This window comes from Castor canadensis, chromosome 3 (assembly GCF_047511655.1).
Source record: "Castor canadensis chromosome 3, mCasCan1.hap1v2, whole genome shotgun sequence".
NCBI classification, from domain to species: Eukaryota; Metazoa; Chordata; class Mammalia; order Rodentia; family Castoridae; genus Castor; species Castor canadensis.
In genome coordinates this window covers 118,882,286-118,898,474 of record NC_133388.1, presented here as the reverse complement: position 1 = coordinate 118,898,474, position 16,189 = coordinate 118,882,286, and the positions used below count along the sequence as shown (strand labels likewise).

At 39.2% G+C, this 16,189-nt stretch overlaps 1 protein-coding gene across 17 annotated transcripts in view; it reads left to right on the top strand.

The window, feature by feature from the left end:
• Window positions 1-16,189, top strand: part of Sulf1 (sulfatase 1) — a 154,989-nt gene that overhangs the window by 44,054 nt on the left and 94,746 nt on the right. For 4 of the 17 annotated variants that reach the window (XM_020182629.2, XM_020182639.2, XM_074068552.1 and 1 more), the window contains one exon: window positions 7,046-7,093. The exons of the other annotated variants lie outside the window; for them this stretch is intronic. The gene's annotated coding sequence lies outside the window, so the exon portion shown is untranslated. The remainder of the gene's footprint in view (window positions 1-7,045; window positions 7,094-16,189) is intronic. 17 annotated transcript variants of the gene reach the window in all.

Genomic DNA, 16,189 nt, shown 5'->3' with positions numbered 1-16,189 from the left:
GAACGTGCAGAATGAAGAAGACTTAGTCAATCCAATACAGACTAATTATCTAAAATGCTTGGACCATTGCATGTTTTAGATTTCACATATTTTGGAATATTTATACATGTATATTACACATATGTAAAATGAGATTTCTTGAATAGGGGACTCAAGTATAAATACAAAGTTCATTTATGTTTCATATAAACCTTGTACACGTAGCCTAAAGGTAATCTGACTGATATAATATTTTTTATTTTACAAAATAAAGGTTTTAATAACATTTTCATACTTATGTATAATGTACTTTGATCATACATTTTAAATAATTTTATGCATGAAATAAAGCTTTATGTACTCTTGTCAATTCTCAAAAAGTTTTAGGCTTTAGAGCTTTTAAGATTTTGGATTTTTGGATGAGGGTTGGTCAACTTGAATTTTAAATTTCTAAACATATGGTCTGAGTCAGGCACCAGTGCCTCATGCCTGTAATCCTAGCTACTCAGGAGGCAGAGATCAGGAGGCTCACAGTTGGAAGCCAGCCCTGGGCAAATAGTTCTTGAGACGCTATCTCAAAAAAACCCATCACAAAAAAAGGCTGGTGGAGTGGCTCAAGGTATAGGCCCCGAGTTCAAATCCCAGTACCGCAAAAAAAAAAGCATCTCCATTATTTGTAGCATTCAAGTCACTGAATTTATCATGCTTATAGCTAGCTGAGCTTTCTAGATCTGTAGATTTAAATTTACTAACATATCTGTAAAGCAACCAGTAGTCATTTCTTCAAATTTTTTTTTTCGATTACAACCATCTCTTCCTACTACTACAACTACCTGTAAGGAAATTGTTCCTCAAGTGTCAGAGACAGAATTCACTTTTTTTCTAAAAGCCTTTCATTTCAGACTATGTGCTTTCCAACTCTAGGAAATCTGCTTGATTCTTTAGACGAGTTTCCACTTGTCTCCTCATTACATTCACATTTTCCTTAAAATCCTTGAACGTATTTCTTGTAGATATTTTAGAGTGTGCTCTAAGTCCGTTTCCTCTGTCATTTCTTCTCCTTATCTTCCTTCTCTGCTGGGAACCAAACCCAGGGCCTCAGGCGTGAGACTCCTCCTCAGTTATGTCCCCAGGCCTTTTTATTTTATTTTGAGACAGGTTCTCACTGAGTTGCCTGAGCTTTCCTCAAATTTGCAATCCTCCCGCCTCCGTGTCCAAAGTAGCTGGGATTACAGGCATGCACCACCAGGTCTAGTTTCTGTCATTTCTTTGTCTCTATTGAAAACTTTTTCTCTTGGTCAGAGGTCACAGTTTTTGTCTTTTTCACGTACCTAGTAATACTTGATTGACCACTGGATGTTAAGAAAATTGTAGCATTGAAAGTCTATATTTTGTTGTCTTAAGAATACTGGGTTTTGTTCTGTTGGACAGTTAATTTACTTGAGCTTGTTTTTAAGTAGTGTTAGGTAAGATCTAGAGCTATCTATTTTAGAGCCCTACTTCTAAGGCACGACCTTTCTGAGCTCTCCGTGTGTTATCATGAAAGCCTCATCTTTGTTCACAGATTTCTTTCTACTATGGCTGGTCAGTACCTGAATATCTCCCAGCCATGTGCAATGCAAGATGTTCAATTTACAGCTCCCCTGCAATTGCTGTCTGTCCAACTTGTGGATTCTCACTGTATGCATCCGTGGCTTGGTGTTGACTTGAGAGGACCCCATCCACATTTCTGGAACTCTTTCCCTTGGTGGCTCTCTCCTCCATCCTACACCCCCAAGGAGCACTCTGCGCTCAGCTCTGCCTAAGACCCCTCTCTATGCAAAGCCTGGAAAGCATCTGTAGCAGGATGTATCTCCCTTGTGACCCTTCCCCGGGGTGTCTAGCCTCCCCAGTGTCTGCGACAGTTCTTCCCATGGTACTCTGCCTGACACCAGTTCCATTCCATAGTGATTGCAAATAAGGCCAGACTACTTTTGATTTCAAACTTTATTCTTTTTCTTCCTTCTTGGCAGTCAGACCCTTCCGGGAGGCGATAGAGCCTCATTCGTTTCTGTATTCCCAAATGACTGATGTGAAACTTAGCACAGAGCAGGCATACTAGATATTATTAAATGAAAGATTAAAGAACTACTATTAAAATGATCCACAATATTTAGGGTACTTGTGTTTGTGACATTGATATAAATACCAAAATGCTTCTATAACTTTTTGGGGTTTTTTTTGGTGGTACTGGAGTTTGGTGTCACTGGGGTTTGAATTTAAGGTCTCATGCTTGCTAGGCAGGTGTTCTACCACTTGAGCCACACCTGTATCCCTTCTTGCTTTAGTTATTTTTCAAGTTGGATCTCAGACTTTTGCCTGGGGCCAGCCTTAGACTGCCATCTTCCAATGGCCTTCTGTGTATATGGGATTAGAGACATGTACCACCAGGCCAGGCCTATTGCTTGAGATGGGGTCTCACTAGCATTTTGTGTGGACTGGCCTTCAACTGTGATCCTCCCAATCTCTGTTTTGTGATTAGCTGAGATTACAAGTGTGAATCATGGCACCAAACCCAACATATTTCTTTTAAACAATAGGGAAATCTATTAAACAACTGAATACATATAAGCTGGAGATCAATGCTAGAGCTGGAGTAATTCCAACCCTAAATTTACTTACCAGTCTTTACAGCTGTGAGACTGTATCTAGAAGCAAAGATCACACATTTTCAGGTGCTATAGGACAGTAATGACAACTTGTTCTAGAATTAAAAGTAGCAAGGCCTATTTTTAGCATTTATTCCATTAAAATGGCAAATCCAGTATGTACCTTCAGGATTTCTGCCTCTAAGTGTACAGCAGGATTATCACTTCCAGATGAGTGTCATTTACTTTAATTTTCCAAAGGTCTACAGTAGGTTTATATTCAAATTGAGTTGGCCTTTTGAAAGTTTATCTAGCTATCTTTCTGTGATCAAAGGTCAACTTACAAAAGAACAAATTACGGTAAGAACTGCTATATGATACAGAAATTGGGAGGGAAAGAATTCCTCTATTTTCACATTAAAGATTTCTCTCTAAAATCTTAATATAACACCAGTACAGGAGGGTTCATATAAGAAATACCTGTGTCTGGAAGAATGTAGAATTTGTGAAAGTCTGTTAAAAATCTGTGAAGCTTAAAATTTCTGGGAGTACATCTTTTATTGTTAGGGTATCTTTACTTCATTATTTAAAGAGTCCCTAAAATTCACAAGTCAGTTTACCATCCCCCTCACCCCACTCCACAAGGTCTACTTTTTAGGTCAATTCAGGGTTCACAGACTATTGCTACCATCAAATCAGTCTTTTAATACCCAATGTCACTTATCCATAGGATGCTTAAAATTCTTATTGGTTCCTTTTCATCTATACTTATGGTTTCAGTGAAAAGAAAACATCTTTTAGGTCAAGAAAGTCTGCTGTGACTGCGACATCAGTTCTTTTGGTTCGTTTTTCTAGTTACCTTTAGCAAGTCACCTTTTCATCTTTGTTCTTTGATTTCATAACCTGCCAGGTGGAAATAATAATTTGATCTCCACATGCATGTTAAGGGCCCCTGAAATTCTAATACAGGCTAACAAAAAAACTGGTGCATTATTGCGGGAAATTTTTCGAGGTAATGATTGTAGTTATTTCAAGTCTGAGTGAAATGAATGTTTAAAGAGCAGTGATTTAAGCTTGTGGTTGCAAAACTGTTTAAAGCTCAGGGTTTTATTTCACTTTGTTTTTTTCCAACATTTCTCTCTTGGTTTACATTCCCCAGTTAAGAATTTAAAGAAAACCTTTGCCAAAGCCTCAGGTTCCACCTGGTTTGGGGTTGAAACCACATGAAGCCACTGCAGTTTGCATAGCTTCCATTTGAAATGATCTAGCAGCTTGGGTTCTCTTTCAGGGTAAGCCAGACTCACATGAAACTTGGCCAAAGCTTTTAGATGAACCTGCTCTTAAGTTCTGATTTTATGTCAGATCCTAAAATGAGGCCTCTCACCTAGTTGGGTCTTTCAAAAGCTCTCATCAAATGTCCCCAGAGTGTGTGTAATCATTCCTAGAGACTGACGTGCACGAACACCTTGTTGTAGTATAACGTGGAGGGAGAATTTCTCAGTCAGTTGGAATTCATTCTAATTGGGAAACCAGACCGATTCAGTAATAGAGCTCTGGTGTCAGGCAAAGCACTTTGGGGAAAGAATTTCTTTTGAAGTTTCAACAAAAGCGTTTTCAAGTAAATAGCTCAGAAACCCGTTTAGTGCATTTTCTCCTTTGCTTCTTCCTTCACTTATGCACTCAGCAATTCAGCAGATATCCATTGAGCATTACTACCTGCCAAATGTGTCAGTTCTCCATCATCGTAACAAAATGCCTGAGAAAATCAGTTTAATTAGAGGAGTTTATTTTGGCTCATGGTTTCAGTCAGTTGGCCCTGTTCTGGGCCTATCAATCCACAGAACTTCACCGTGGGAGTGTGCTTACTTCATGTCATGATGGTCAAGAAGCAAAAGAGAGAGTGGAAGGAACCAGGGTCCCAATATTCTCTTTGAGGGCATGTTCCCAGCAACGTAACTTGCTTTCACTATGCTTGACCTCCTAAACGTTCTGTCACCCCCTCAATAGCACCACAGGATGGTGACAAACGCTTTAACACAAGACCTTTAGGGGGCACTTAAGAAGCAAACTACGAATGGAGGCCTGGTGGTACATGCCTATAATCTCAGCACTTGGGGGACAGAGGCAAGAGGATTGTAAGTTCAAAGCTAACCTGGGCTACAGAAAAGCCTGTGTAAAGTTGAGGTGAATGCACGTTGTGGTATCTGAAGAGATTAGCACTATTAAAAGGAAGGACTTTGCACCAGGACAGTAGAAAGGTGCCTTGAGGACATGTCGGGAATTGGTCAGACCCCACTCATCATAGACTCAAGATTGTAGAGTCATTTGACGGCTTGTTTTGAGAGGAGAGTTCCTATGTGCCCAGGCCATCTAGGGAAGTGTCGTGGTCCCAGAAGCCAGGCTACTATTCTAGCTGGCAGCAGACTTAGCAGTCCACATGGTGCTGGTTTTGCAGGCATGCAGTATCCAAGTGTTATGGTGTTATGACAATTTCCACCTAGATTTCAAAGGAAGGCTGGAAGACAAGGCAATGTGTGGCAGGGTGGGAGACCCTACAGGCATCTCCTGAGAGGTTGATGTATGAAGCTAAGAAGGTGAAGCCAAAGCTTCAGTGGAGATCTCAGGATGTTGGAGATACCAGGAACAAGGGATGTCTGCTAAGGAAAGGCACAGGCAATTAGTGGAGCTGGCCCAAGAGAGAGGCTCTGTGGGCTATGAACTGTAAAGCCATGGAGGAGAGGAGTGGAGTCCTTCCCAAGCACTGTGGAGCTCACATCATAACACCACATGTTCCATGTGCTGGACACGCAGTTATAGGATTCAGTGTTTGCCAGTTGATCCTTTTTGGATTGGGAATGTTTGCTCTGTGCTATGATATCTTAGGAGTTTGTAACTTTCCTTCTGATCTTATAGGGGGTCACAGCTTATTTTGCCCTGAGTCCCAGAAGAAGCTTGGGCTTTTGAGCAATGTTAGTTAGAACTGATAAGACTATGAGGACACATGGAGATGGACTGTATTTTGCATTATGAGGGAGGTGGACGTGAACATTTTGGTTGGCCAGGGATGGAACACTATTGTTTAAGATATATTTGGGTGTCAAGTTGATTTGTGATGGTTAATCTTGATTGTCAACTTGATGGGACAGAGAATTGTTCAGGAGATCAGTAAAATATACCTGAGTGAATTTGTGAAGGCATTTCTAGAGATGATTAGATCATGAGGGCTCTGATTTAATGACTGGATTAATCCCCTGATGAATTCATGATATTGTGGCCTTATTGGGAGATGGTGAAAAGTTGGAAGGTGAGGCCTCATTGCAGAAAGTAGGTCAGTGGAGGTGCATCTTGCCGTGGTCCTTCCTGAGTGCCCTTTCTCTGCTTACCGCCTGCCATGATATGAACTGCTCTGCCCCCCCCCACCCTTCCTGCCTGATTTCTCTGAAACTGTGACCCAAAATAAAGAATTCCTTCCTTGGGGGGAAAAAAGAAAAACTAATCATAATATATAGATCAAACACATATAGTCTATTATAGAAAGAAGTAAGTACAATGAAATAAAAATAGGGCAAAATTATAGAGATTAAGGTAGGTTGCAGAGTTAAAGAGGTTTCATAACGAAATATCCAGTAAGATTATAAGATTTGAACAAAAATTTGAAGGAAGTAGGGAAGTAGGTATCTTGTTTTACAGTAAAATAAAAAGAGAATCCTTAGAAAGAGGCCAAGCAATAGTACAGAAGGAATCCAATTTAAGCATAGATGGTCCAGGCTTATTTTATGGCAATAATAAACTAAATGTCTTCCTTGGGAAAAAGCTGAGCACTCTGAAGGATGGGGGATAGACAGTGCATTATACGTATAATGGTGGCTTTATTACTCTTTTATGGCTTTGCATCTTCTCCTCGCTCTGACAAAAGAGCATTCAGGGTGAACTTACTTCATGATACCTATGCAGTCTTTATGCCCACAGAAGTAATTCATGGTATTTATCCTGTGACAACTCAGAAGAGATGATCAAATTTTTGTATTTTTATAGTTGCACCATATTCTGATGCCAAAGACATGTTTTTTAAAAAATTGCTTGAAAATCAGGAACAGCACTGTGAGCAGGTCCTGTACCAGTTTGAGCCCATAGATACTCAGAAAGTGCACAATGGGATTAAGTCTTGTAAGTTCAATTTCATAGTGGAAATGAATCCTGTTTTCTTTTGGAGTGTAATAGAGAATGGTGGCCAGATAGAATTTCCCTGTAGTCATTTTCCTTTTTATGTTTATGAGTTATGTCTTTGGTAATAAGAGGCCAGGATGACAGCAGGTGGCTTGTTTTGAAAATCAGTAAACCAGAGGAAACCTTTCTTGCACTTCAAGTAGTGAACATTATGCAAAGTAGATCATGTGGACTTTCTATCACGTAACCAGTCTCTCTCATTCATTCCACAGATACCAGCAATGCTTCCCTGGGCAGGACATTGTCCTAGACACAGAGGGGTATGTAGGAAAGGATGTGCTTCTGTCCTTGGCACTTGGAAAACTTTCATTCGGAGACGACCACAATAATGCATGGTGTGACTTGAGGTTGTGCTGAGAAGCTTTTGGTGTGATTGCTAGAGGTTGTGTATCTTTGGGGGAGGATAGAGCAGGGATGGAGTTGTTAGTACCAATTTCTTGAAACTCTTCCGCTCCAGGATAGCCTAACTCTGTTATTTGTTAGAATATGCTTTAGAAAAGTGATTAGAAATGAATATGAAAATTCGCAAGGTTTTCTCCCAAAGCTGAAAAGTCTGGAAATAAAAATTGCTGCATAACCAAATCCTGGTTTCTCCTGGCCCCTGCAAGCTTCCAAATCTTAGGACATGGCAGTTATGTCCCAATAACTTTCTCACCAACCAGGGCTTTGAGTGCAACAAAATCCTTCCCCATGAGTAGCCGAGCTCAGAAGTGCAAATAAGACCCGGGGAAAGAAGGCTCTTCTCAGTCCCCTCCAAACACAAAGGACTTCCTCCCAAGGCTGTTGGCTGTGTTTTGATGCAAAGGGAAATTTAAATTCATGGTCTTTGAACCAGCCTCTGTAATCCCAGCACTTGGGAGGTTGAGGCAGGAGGACCCAGAATTCCATGGTAGGGTGGGCTACACAACAAAACCACATCCCTTTAAAAAAAAAGAAAAGTATATGGACTTTTGTTCCCAAAGATCAACTTACCTTATCTTAAATTTTGTTAATCAATTTGTTGAAAAGATTAGCTTCTTAAATTTTTAAATTAAAAAAAAAATGCTTCCATTTCAAAATATTTGTCTCTGGCAACCCATAGAGAAACTGCTTGCATTTCACTCAAAGTTATAGGATTAGCTTCATGAGAAAGATAGCAAACAAAAACAAAAAATTAATTAAGAACAGCCTCTTATGTCTGAAGGAGGGGACTAATCCAAAAGTACTTTAAACAGTCTAGAAAGACAAATAGTAAACTGTCAGTGTGAATGGCTCTTGTTTGGCTTGGACTAGTTGCTTCATGCCTTTGAGAATTCCCTTGGGGTTTGCTGGGGTTTGCTGTCTCTTTTGCGGAGAGTGATATCCCAGGCAGGTAGCATTCTACCCTACAAATGTAAACAGAGTCTATATTTTATCAGTTTACAATCATTTTTTCACTCTATAAACTGTCTATAAACAGGAAAGTTGAAAAGAGAAGATAAAAATAAATTTCTAGCAAGAAGATTGCTTTATAGAAAGCCTTGCAGAAAAAAACCCCCAAAATAATACAAAAACCATACAATAGCCACGTCTTTGGGGGCAAATGAAAAGATAAGGCAAATGACCAGTGGAGCCAGAGGGAAGAATTGGAGGTCAGAAAGCACAAAGGCTCTGTAGAGGGGATGAAAACTTCATTCCAGATGCTCAAAGACACAGGCTGGCTGGGTCACTGGGGATTCCTGGGGAGCTTAGGGACTAAGCAGGCATAGGGCTTTGGTTTATTTAAAACATCAGTTATGCAAACCCCGGAATTGCAGGTGTCTCCACAGCTTGTATTTCGCCACATGCTCCTAAGTAAATAAAGGATAGACAGACGGCTAGGTAGATAGTAAATGAAAAATAAGTAACCATTATCCACACAGACTTAAAGGCTTAAAAATGAATGAGATTTTCATTGTGTGGTTTCTGCTCTCTTGGTGTAGGCACGTGTGTGTGTGTGTGTGTGTGTGTTTCTTTAGAATTTCAAGGAACATGCATGAAGCTTGAATAACAAAATTCTCTGTGTGTCAACAGGTGAGGGCGGGGAGACAGGATGGAGGATATGAGAGAGGGAATTTGTGAAGAGTTTGATTAAAAAAATCACCCTCTTTTCCTCCCCACAACACAATGCCTCGAACTATAGGAAGGCTAGCTTTGAGAGGATAGTTTTTTTTTTTTTTAAGGTTAAGTAATAAAAATGTGATATATCCAGCAGTCATTTTCTTGCTTTCCCAGCAACTCCTTTGTTCCCTAAGTCTCTATGTGCCTCTAATCCTTTTCAGTCTTCTTGCCCTTTGTCCCTGCTTGACCTTCAGCACATTGCCTTCTGACCTTAAAAATAAGGAATTCAGAGTTTCAGGGAGATTTTGATGAAACCACCTGCTGTTCTACTCTACTGCGTCTCCCACCCTGAATCCAAATAGAGCTGTGGAGGGTATAAATATGCTAATATTCTGACTGCTACCAATCCCCAATGCCACAGCTCCTGTGACACAGGACAGTTGTGAGGGGGGGGTTCGTAATTCTCCCACCACTATCTCATTAGAATGGGAATGGATGATCTTGTAGCCAGAAATGGGATTCTGGTTTCTTTTCTCATAAGGAAAATATAAAAGGCAGGCCAAGTATTCTAAAGATTAGTTGACATAGTATGGTGCTTTAAAGTTGAGACAACTCCTGATTTTTTTTCTTTTTCCCCTACAAAATTTGGTTTTCCTGAATTATGTACTCGTAAGCTCTGACCAGAAAACTGAAATATTTGGTTATCTAAACTTTTGCCTTTAAAAATCCAATTTTTGGAATTTAACACTTAGAAGAAAGGGTCATATTCATATATTCTGAGATAGAGTAGCATTTAGTTGTGAAGATGAAGTAAGACAACCACAGCACGGCTTTTAAGCTGTCATTTCTGATGAGATATTTTCACAGCTGGTAAAAGGAGAAGAGAAGTCAGGTTCCAGTGGCTCACGCCTATAAACATAGATCTTTGGGAGGCTGAGATCAAGAGGATCATGGTTTGAGGCCAGCCTAGACAGAGTTTGCAAGACCCACATCTCCAAAATAACCAGATTGCTTTGCAAAAAAGAAAAGACTAAGAACCCCCAAATCCATAAGAGAACAGGTGACATAGCTGAGGAACTGGAGTTGATCTCTCAGGTAGTTCTTCCTTTTCTGAGTCAAGTTGGAAAATGTTTGAGCTTGAGTAGATGAAAGGCATGTGAAGGAAGTAAAAAAAAAATCACAAGAGTTAAGATATTTAGGTTGTGAAAATAAGTTACTAATAAAAACAATAATCATTGGAAACTTTCTGTGTACCAGGTGTTCTTTTAAGCACTTTGCCTGTATTCAGTATTTATTCCTCAGCAAAATCCATGAGGTAGGTACTGTTACCCAGACTTCACTAATAAGGAAACTGAGATCCAGGAAGTTTAAACTTGTCCAAGGACTCACAGCTGGCAAGTGGCCAAGCCGACATCAGCTTGCCAGATTCTAAAGTCCACACTTACTATAAACTACTGTGCTATATGCTAACAGTGCTGGGTATATGAAAAGACGCAAGGATCTTCTGAAAGAGTGATTAAGAAATTTCTTTGGGCCAGGCACCCGTGGCTCGTGCCTATAATCCTAGCTACTCAGGAGGCAGAGATCAGGTGGATCACAGTTTAAAGCCAGCCCTGGGCAAATAGTTCTCAAGAACCTATCTCAAAAATACTCAGCACAAAAAGGGCTGGCGTAGTGGCTCAAGTGTGAATTCAACCCCTAGTACCACCAAAAAAAGAAAAAAAAGAAATTCCTTTGGATGGTCACTCATACAATGCTAAATTTCAGGACACTTCTACTCTCTGTTTTCATGAATTGTCAACAATAGCACTATATCTAAAAAACCAAAAGGCAATGTCTGGCATTCATGAAATTTTTTTTGGAAGTTTACTTTATAAATTATCTATTGTTGCATTAAAAAATGACCCTAAATGTGAGTGACTTAAAACAGCAATAAGCATTGATGATTTCTCACAGTTTTTGTGAATTGTGAATTGAGGAATTAGCTGGATGATTCCAGTTCAGGGTTTTTGATGACATGATAGTCCAAGATCAGGACCAAGCCTGCAGTCATCTGAGGGATTGGTTGAGTAGGAGTATCTCTTCCTAGTTGATGTGTTCACAGCTGATGGGTTGGTGCTGGCTGGTGATGGGAGGCTTCATTTCCTTGCTTTCTGAACTTCTCCACTGGGCTTCCTGAGTGTCTTTACAACTAGGCAGCTGCTGCATTACAAGTGCAAGTAATCTAAGAGAATAAGGCAGGAACTACAAAGTTTATTTAGGGCTTAGCCTCTGAAAACACATTCTGTCATTTCTATAATATTCCAGCCATGTTCGGGGGAAGAAAGGTGTGACTAGTAGGATGCAAGAATGATCGGGGACTATATTGGATGGAGGCTGGCTACCATGCTTAGTCTCAGTTCGTTAATGGTACTGTTTCATGATTTGAGGTGACTTTTCTGCTTCAGGGCAAGATCAACCTAGAGCTGAAATAATCATGATAAATACATGCGGTTATAGTTGAAGCAATCAACCCCTGCATCTGCCCCAAGAAAGCTAGAGTTCAAGAATCTTGCCAGGTTCTCAATTCCAGTCATTCTCTTTCCCTGTGATGTCAAGTGTAGGGTTTATCCTTGAACGTCAGGCTCAGTTAGACACTGCCACCAGGCACTTTGAACAAAGACTAGACAAGTTTTTTTCTACCCTCCATGTTTATTTATTTGACAAATATGTTTTGAACATTTGTTGAGGGACAAAACCACTATCAATGTAGAATCTTATTCATAAAGAGCCATTGGGAATGAGAAAAATGGAAGTCCCCAAGAAAGTAAAATTTGCTTATTATTACATATCTATGTCCCTTCTGCCTTAACTTCTCGTGAAAATCAAAATAATGGCTGTTAAAACTCTTCTAAGAAGTTCTCAATGAATTTCAGTGCTTTTCCCTTACTCAAGTAAACAGATGTACTGTTTGAAGGGATTATACCTCTTCCCAGAAATCAGTCCAGCATCAGTTTCGTACCTCATAGGTTGCTTATGTACACATAATCTGACTCTTCTGTCTTAGATAGAGGACAATCCAATTGAATCATATAGTACATACTGTGTTCCCCTAAAAGTCCTTCTTACCCAATACATTTATGTATTTTAGAGTTGTGATTATAGTAATTAATATAGGAGCTGAAAAATCAGAGAATTGTCCACAGGGACCCTACATCTTAATTTAATTTCATCTGAGAAGTATTTTTATTCTGGAATCATTTTGTAAATGTAGGCACATTATAATCACAGCCTTTTCTCTCTCTTTGTCTCTCTCTGTAATTTCCAAGGAGACCTTTTCCTCTTTGCTTCTGTTTGTGTAGTGGCTCCATAGTTCAGTACCACAACAGGAAAAAGAGGCATTTCTAAGTTCATTAAATAAATTGCCATCCTCTAAGCACTGCTGCCAGGCCTGAGAATTCATGTCCTTACCAGCAGTGACAACTCTTCAGCTGAAGACCCAAGGCTCACTTGCTGCCTGTTGACCTTTAACAAGATAATTTCTAGCTTTGCTGAGACTCCAAGAGAAACAAGTTAGAGGTTAGGAAGTAAGAATATTAATGGAATCACTGCTTCTCTATTCAAGAACATTGAGAAACAAACCCTTATGTACTATTTTTCATTAGATAAAGTAGCATATCCATTTATATTACAAAATTGTCCTTCTGGTCATTCATATAACCTCCTTTCCATTAAAACTCTTTTTCTTTCTTTCTTGCCTGTAGATCTTACAAGGAAGTAAGTCATTCTGTGTTTTAAAATAATTGCTTCTAAACAAACAGGCATAGGAGAAAGCCTTAACCTTAAAAAATATTCAATATTTAGCAGGGAACACGTCCTTCAGTTCTATAAACACGCACACACCACACCTCCACTCTGGACAGCAGTAGGCCTACCATAGATGTATTAACATTGTAAAAAATAGGTCATTAAGCCCTGTTTTTTCAAAATGATAACAAACACTTAAGTGATTTTAATAACTTAGACAAATCTGCTCCTCAACAGAAAGGAACTTGTGTCTCACTACACTGCGAAAGAAGAGAATTCATGGTATGAGGCTTAAATGTCTGGTTCAATAAGAAATGAGGAAAGAATACAAGAGAAAATGAATGCAAAAAAAAAAAAAACCAAAAACTAAAGACCCATCAACAACAAAACTTCCTGTTTGACTCATAGAAACCATAGGTTTAGTGCTAGTTAGCATAATTTTGAGTACAAATAGATGGAGAAGTGCAAATTGTTTAATTGGGGTGTATTAGTACTAAGAAAATGAAATTAGAACCATGCTTGGCCAAATGATTAAAACACTTACTTGGTTATGGTCTCTAATATACTCAGTTTTGTGCAAAACCTGTAGAAAACCCTGATCACGGATTCCTTAATCCCAGCAAGGCCACTGTCTCACCAGGTTGTGGATAGTGGTAAAATCTAGCTAGCCTGAAGGCCCTCAGGATGTTTGTTCCCAAGTTGAACACACTGGAAAGAATGCATTTTTTTGTTTTGTTTTGTTTTTTTACTCCCGTTCTGTCTCTACTATACTATTAGACTCAAAGGCTTGTTGTGAGTAGCCCCAAACCCCATAAATAAAGTTAAAAGGCAAACAACAGACTAGGAGAAAATATTTGCAAGGTTCACTTGCAAAGTCAACTACTTTTCCTGGCTTAAGGGAGTTTTATTCTTAGCAGTTATCATAATGACAAAAAAAAACTGACATGGAATGGGAATAAGAAGGAAGCTATCCATGGTTTAGGAAGATCTTCTGTTAATGACTTCATCAAGACCTACAAGATGGAAGTTCAAGTGGAGGCTAAGTACTTCCTAATGCACATTTCACATTACTGAGCCCTGAGGTTTGGGTGCTTATAATTCTGGCACAAAGTAGCTACTCATTAAGTAGGCAATGTCCAAGGACCAGATAAAAATTGAGAATGCCAGGAAGCATTTCTAAATGATTTGTTTAAATGTCTTTAATACCATCTTTCATCTTTAGAACCAGATAATTCTTTGAGAGATTCTTTAAGAGCACTAAATGGTACATGTTAAACACTTTTCTGGGTGACCTCATATAGGCCCAGTTTTTAAAGGAATTATTTATATGCCACAGAAAAAAGAATCCTAGTGTCTTTGAAGATGCCAACTCCAAAGAATAAGCATATAGTTCAGATAACAGTACTACACCTTCAAGTTTTATAACAGCTAAGAACAAGAAAGGCAAGGGCATTACATTTCTGTTACTTCTATCCTCTTTATTATCAATTCAAACTGCAACACTTGTGAAGTCAGTTTGATGTCCAAATGTCATAGACTACATTTCTTTGTCAAATGAATGACTTATAAGACTTCATTTGTCCACTCTTTTGAGACTTTAGAGAAATGAACCAAGATAGATTACAAATTTCTCAGGCTTATGCAATGGATATTTTACCCTGATACAATTGGTACCATACATATTAAACAAGAGACATTAATAGATAAGAATTTTAGATATATCGAGTTTTTCTAAGCATGAAAGATACTGTTGATGTGCAAGACCTTGGCTTCAATCCCCAGCACCACAAAACCAAAACTAAGCAGAGACAGGCCAGGACTGAGCCCTGCAGCTGGATACTTTCTAGTGTCCCAGGCTGTCTTTGAAAACCCCATGAGGTGCATCTGTCAGTGAATTCTTCCCAGTGCTGCCACACTCACCTCTATCATCCAACTTGCTGGAAGGCTGAGGGGGCTGCTTCTGAGTTGAAATTCCTTAGCCTTTGTTTATGGAAAGCGCAATTTAAAAGCTAAGAAATGGCTTTCAGGCTGATTGGGAATCAACTCAGGCTTTTTCCACCTTTGTTTTCTTTCTTTTCTGATCTACTAAATGACTAGAAATGATCTTAAAGAGAAATCAAGACACAGTGGAAACTGAAAGGCTTTTTAAAGATGAAAGATTATGTACTACTTGAAAAAGGAATTTAAATGTCTTACTTTTTCTTGACATATCGTGATATGCAAATATGGAAAGATCTTGTCCTCAGTAATTGCTAACTGGATACTTGAACATGGCTGAAAACATCAAAGAATCAGATAGCCAATTTATTTCTTGAACTATTTATATTTAAGTTGAAGAAATATTCCTAGAAGATGGTATTATCCTGAAGACATCCATTGTTTTATTCCAAAAGCATTTATTTTAGTGCATTAGGCTGCTATGACAAAATATCTTTTTTGTCTCCTTTTATTTTTATCATATTTACATTTACTTACATGTGTATGCATTGTTTATACCACCTCCGCACTCCATCCACCCTTCTCCCACCCCTCTTCCTCCAAAAGCATTTATGAAGCTCCTTTGCTGTGCCAGATTCCAGTAGGTCTCTGGAGGGGAAATTATGATCCAAAGACCAAGAAAGGCACAGGGAGAGCCCAGAGAGAAACGTGGAATGTCAGGGGAGAGGAAGTAGATGTATGAGTGACAGGGTGAAGTGAAGGAATGTTCTTATGTAACAAAAAGAGACCAGCCATTTTGGTGGGAGTGGAACTGGCTAGGCAGATACCAGTAAGTTCTTGAAACTAGAAGCCATTTTAGAACTAGGGCTGTGGTGTGAAGGCATTGGATTTTGAATAGGCTGGCATTAAGACTGCCTGGTACCTAAATGAATTTAAGATTTTTCTTTAAGCATATGCTGAAGATTAAACCCAGGGCCTCCCATATGCTATGCGTGCACTCCGCCTCTGAGCTACACCCCAGCTCCTTGGAAGAACTTAAGGGGAAGCAGACAGGAGGCAGAAAGACCATTAGAAACTATTATAATTATTCAGAAAATAGTTACTGAGGCCTGAACTATGGTAGTGAGAAAAGGAATTGAGAAGGGAGGATAGAATTGAGAAAGAGTTCAATGATAAAATCAGCAGGCTAGGTAACTGATCACATGTGATGAGTTGAGAAGATGCTAGAATAAATGGAGGAAAGGATATACCTACCTTCATTCATTGCGATGCTCTCACACCACTGAATGAGAAAAAGACACGAATAAGGTCGAAGTTACTTTTCAATGACTTTTTCAAGTGCTCCACTAATTTTAAGACATTTGATAATAACTTCCCTGGAAGACTGGCAGAGCTATTCCATTTTACAGATGATCAGTTTTGGTTCACAAATATCAACTTCTTTAAAACCACCAGACTAGAAGCAGAGAGAGGAGAAACAAAGATCCAAAGCATCCTTCTAGAGCCATCCCTCCTTCCATACAATAGGCCTAGCTCTTGGTCAGGGAGGAGCTATCTTTGTTCCAGGACACAGA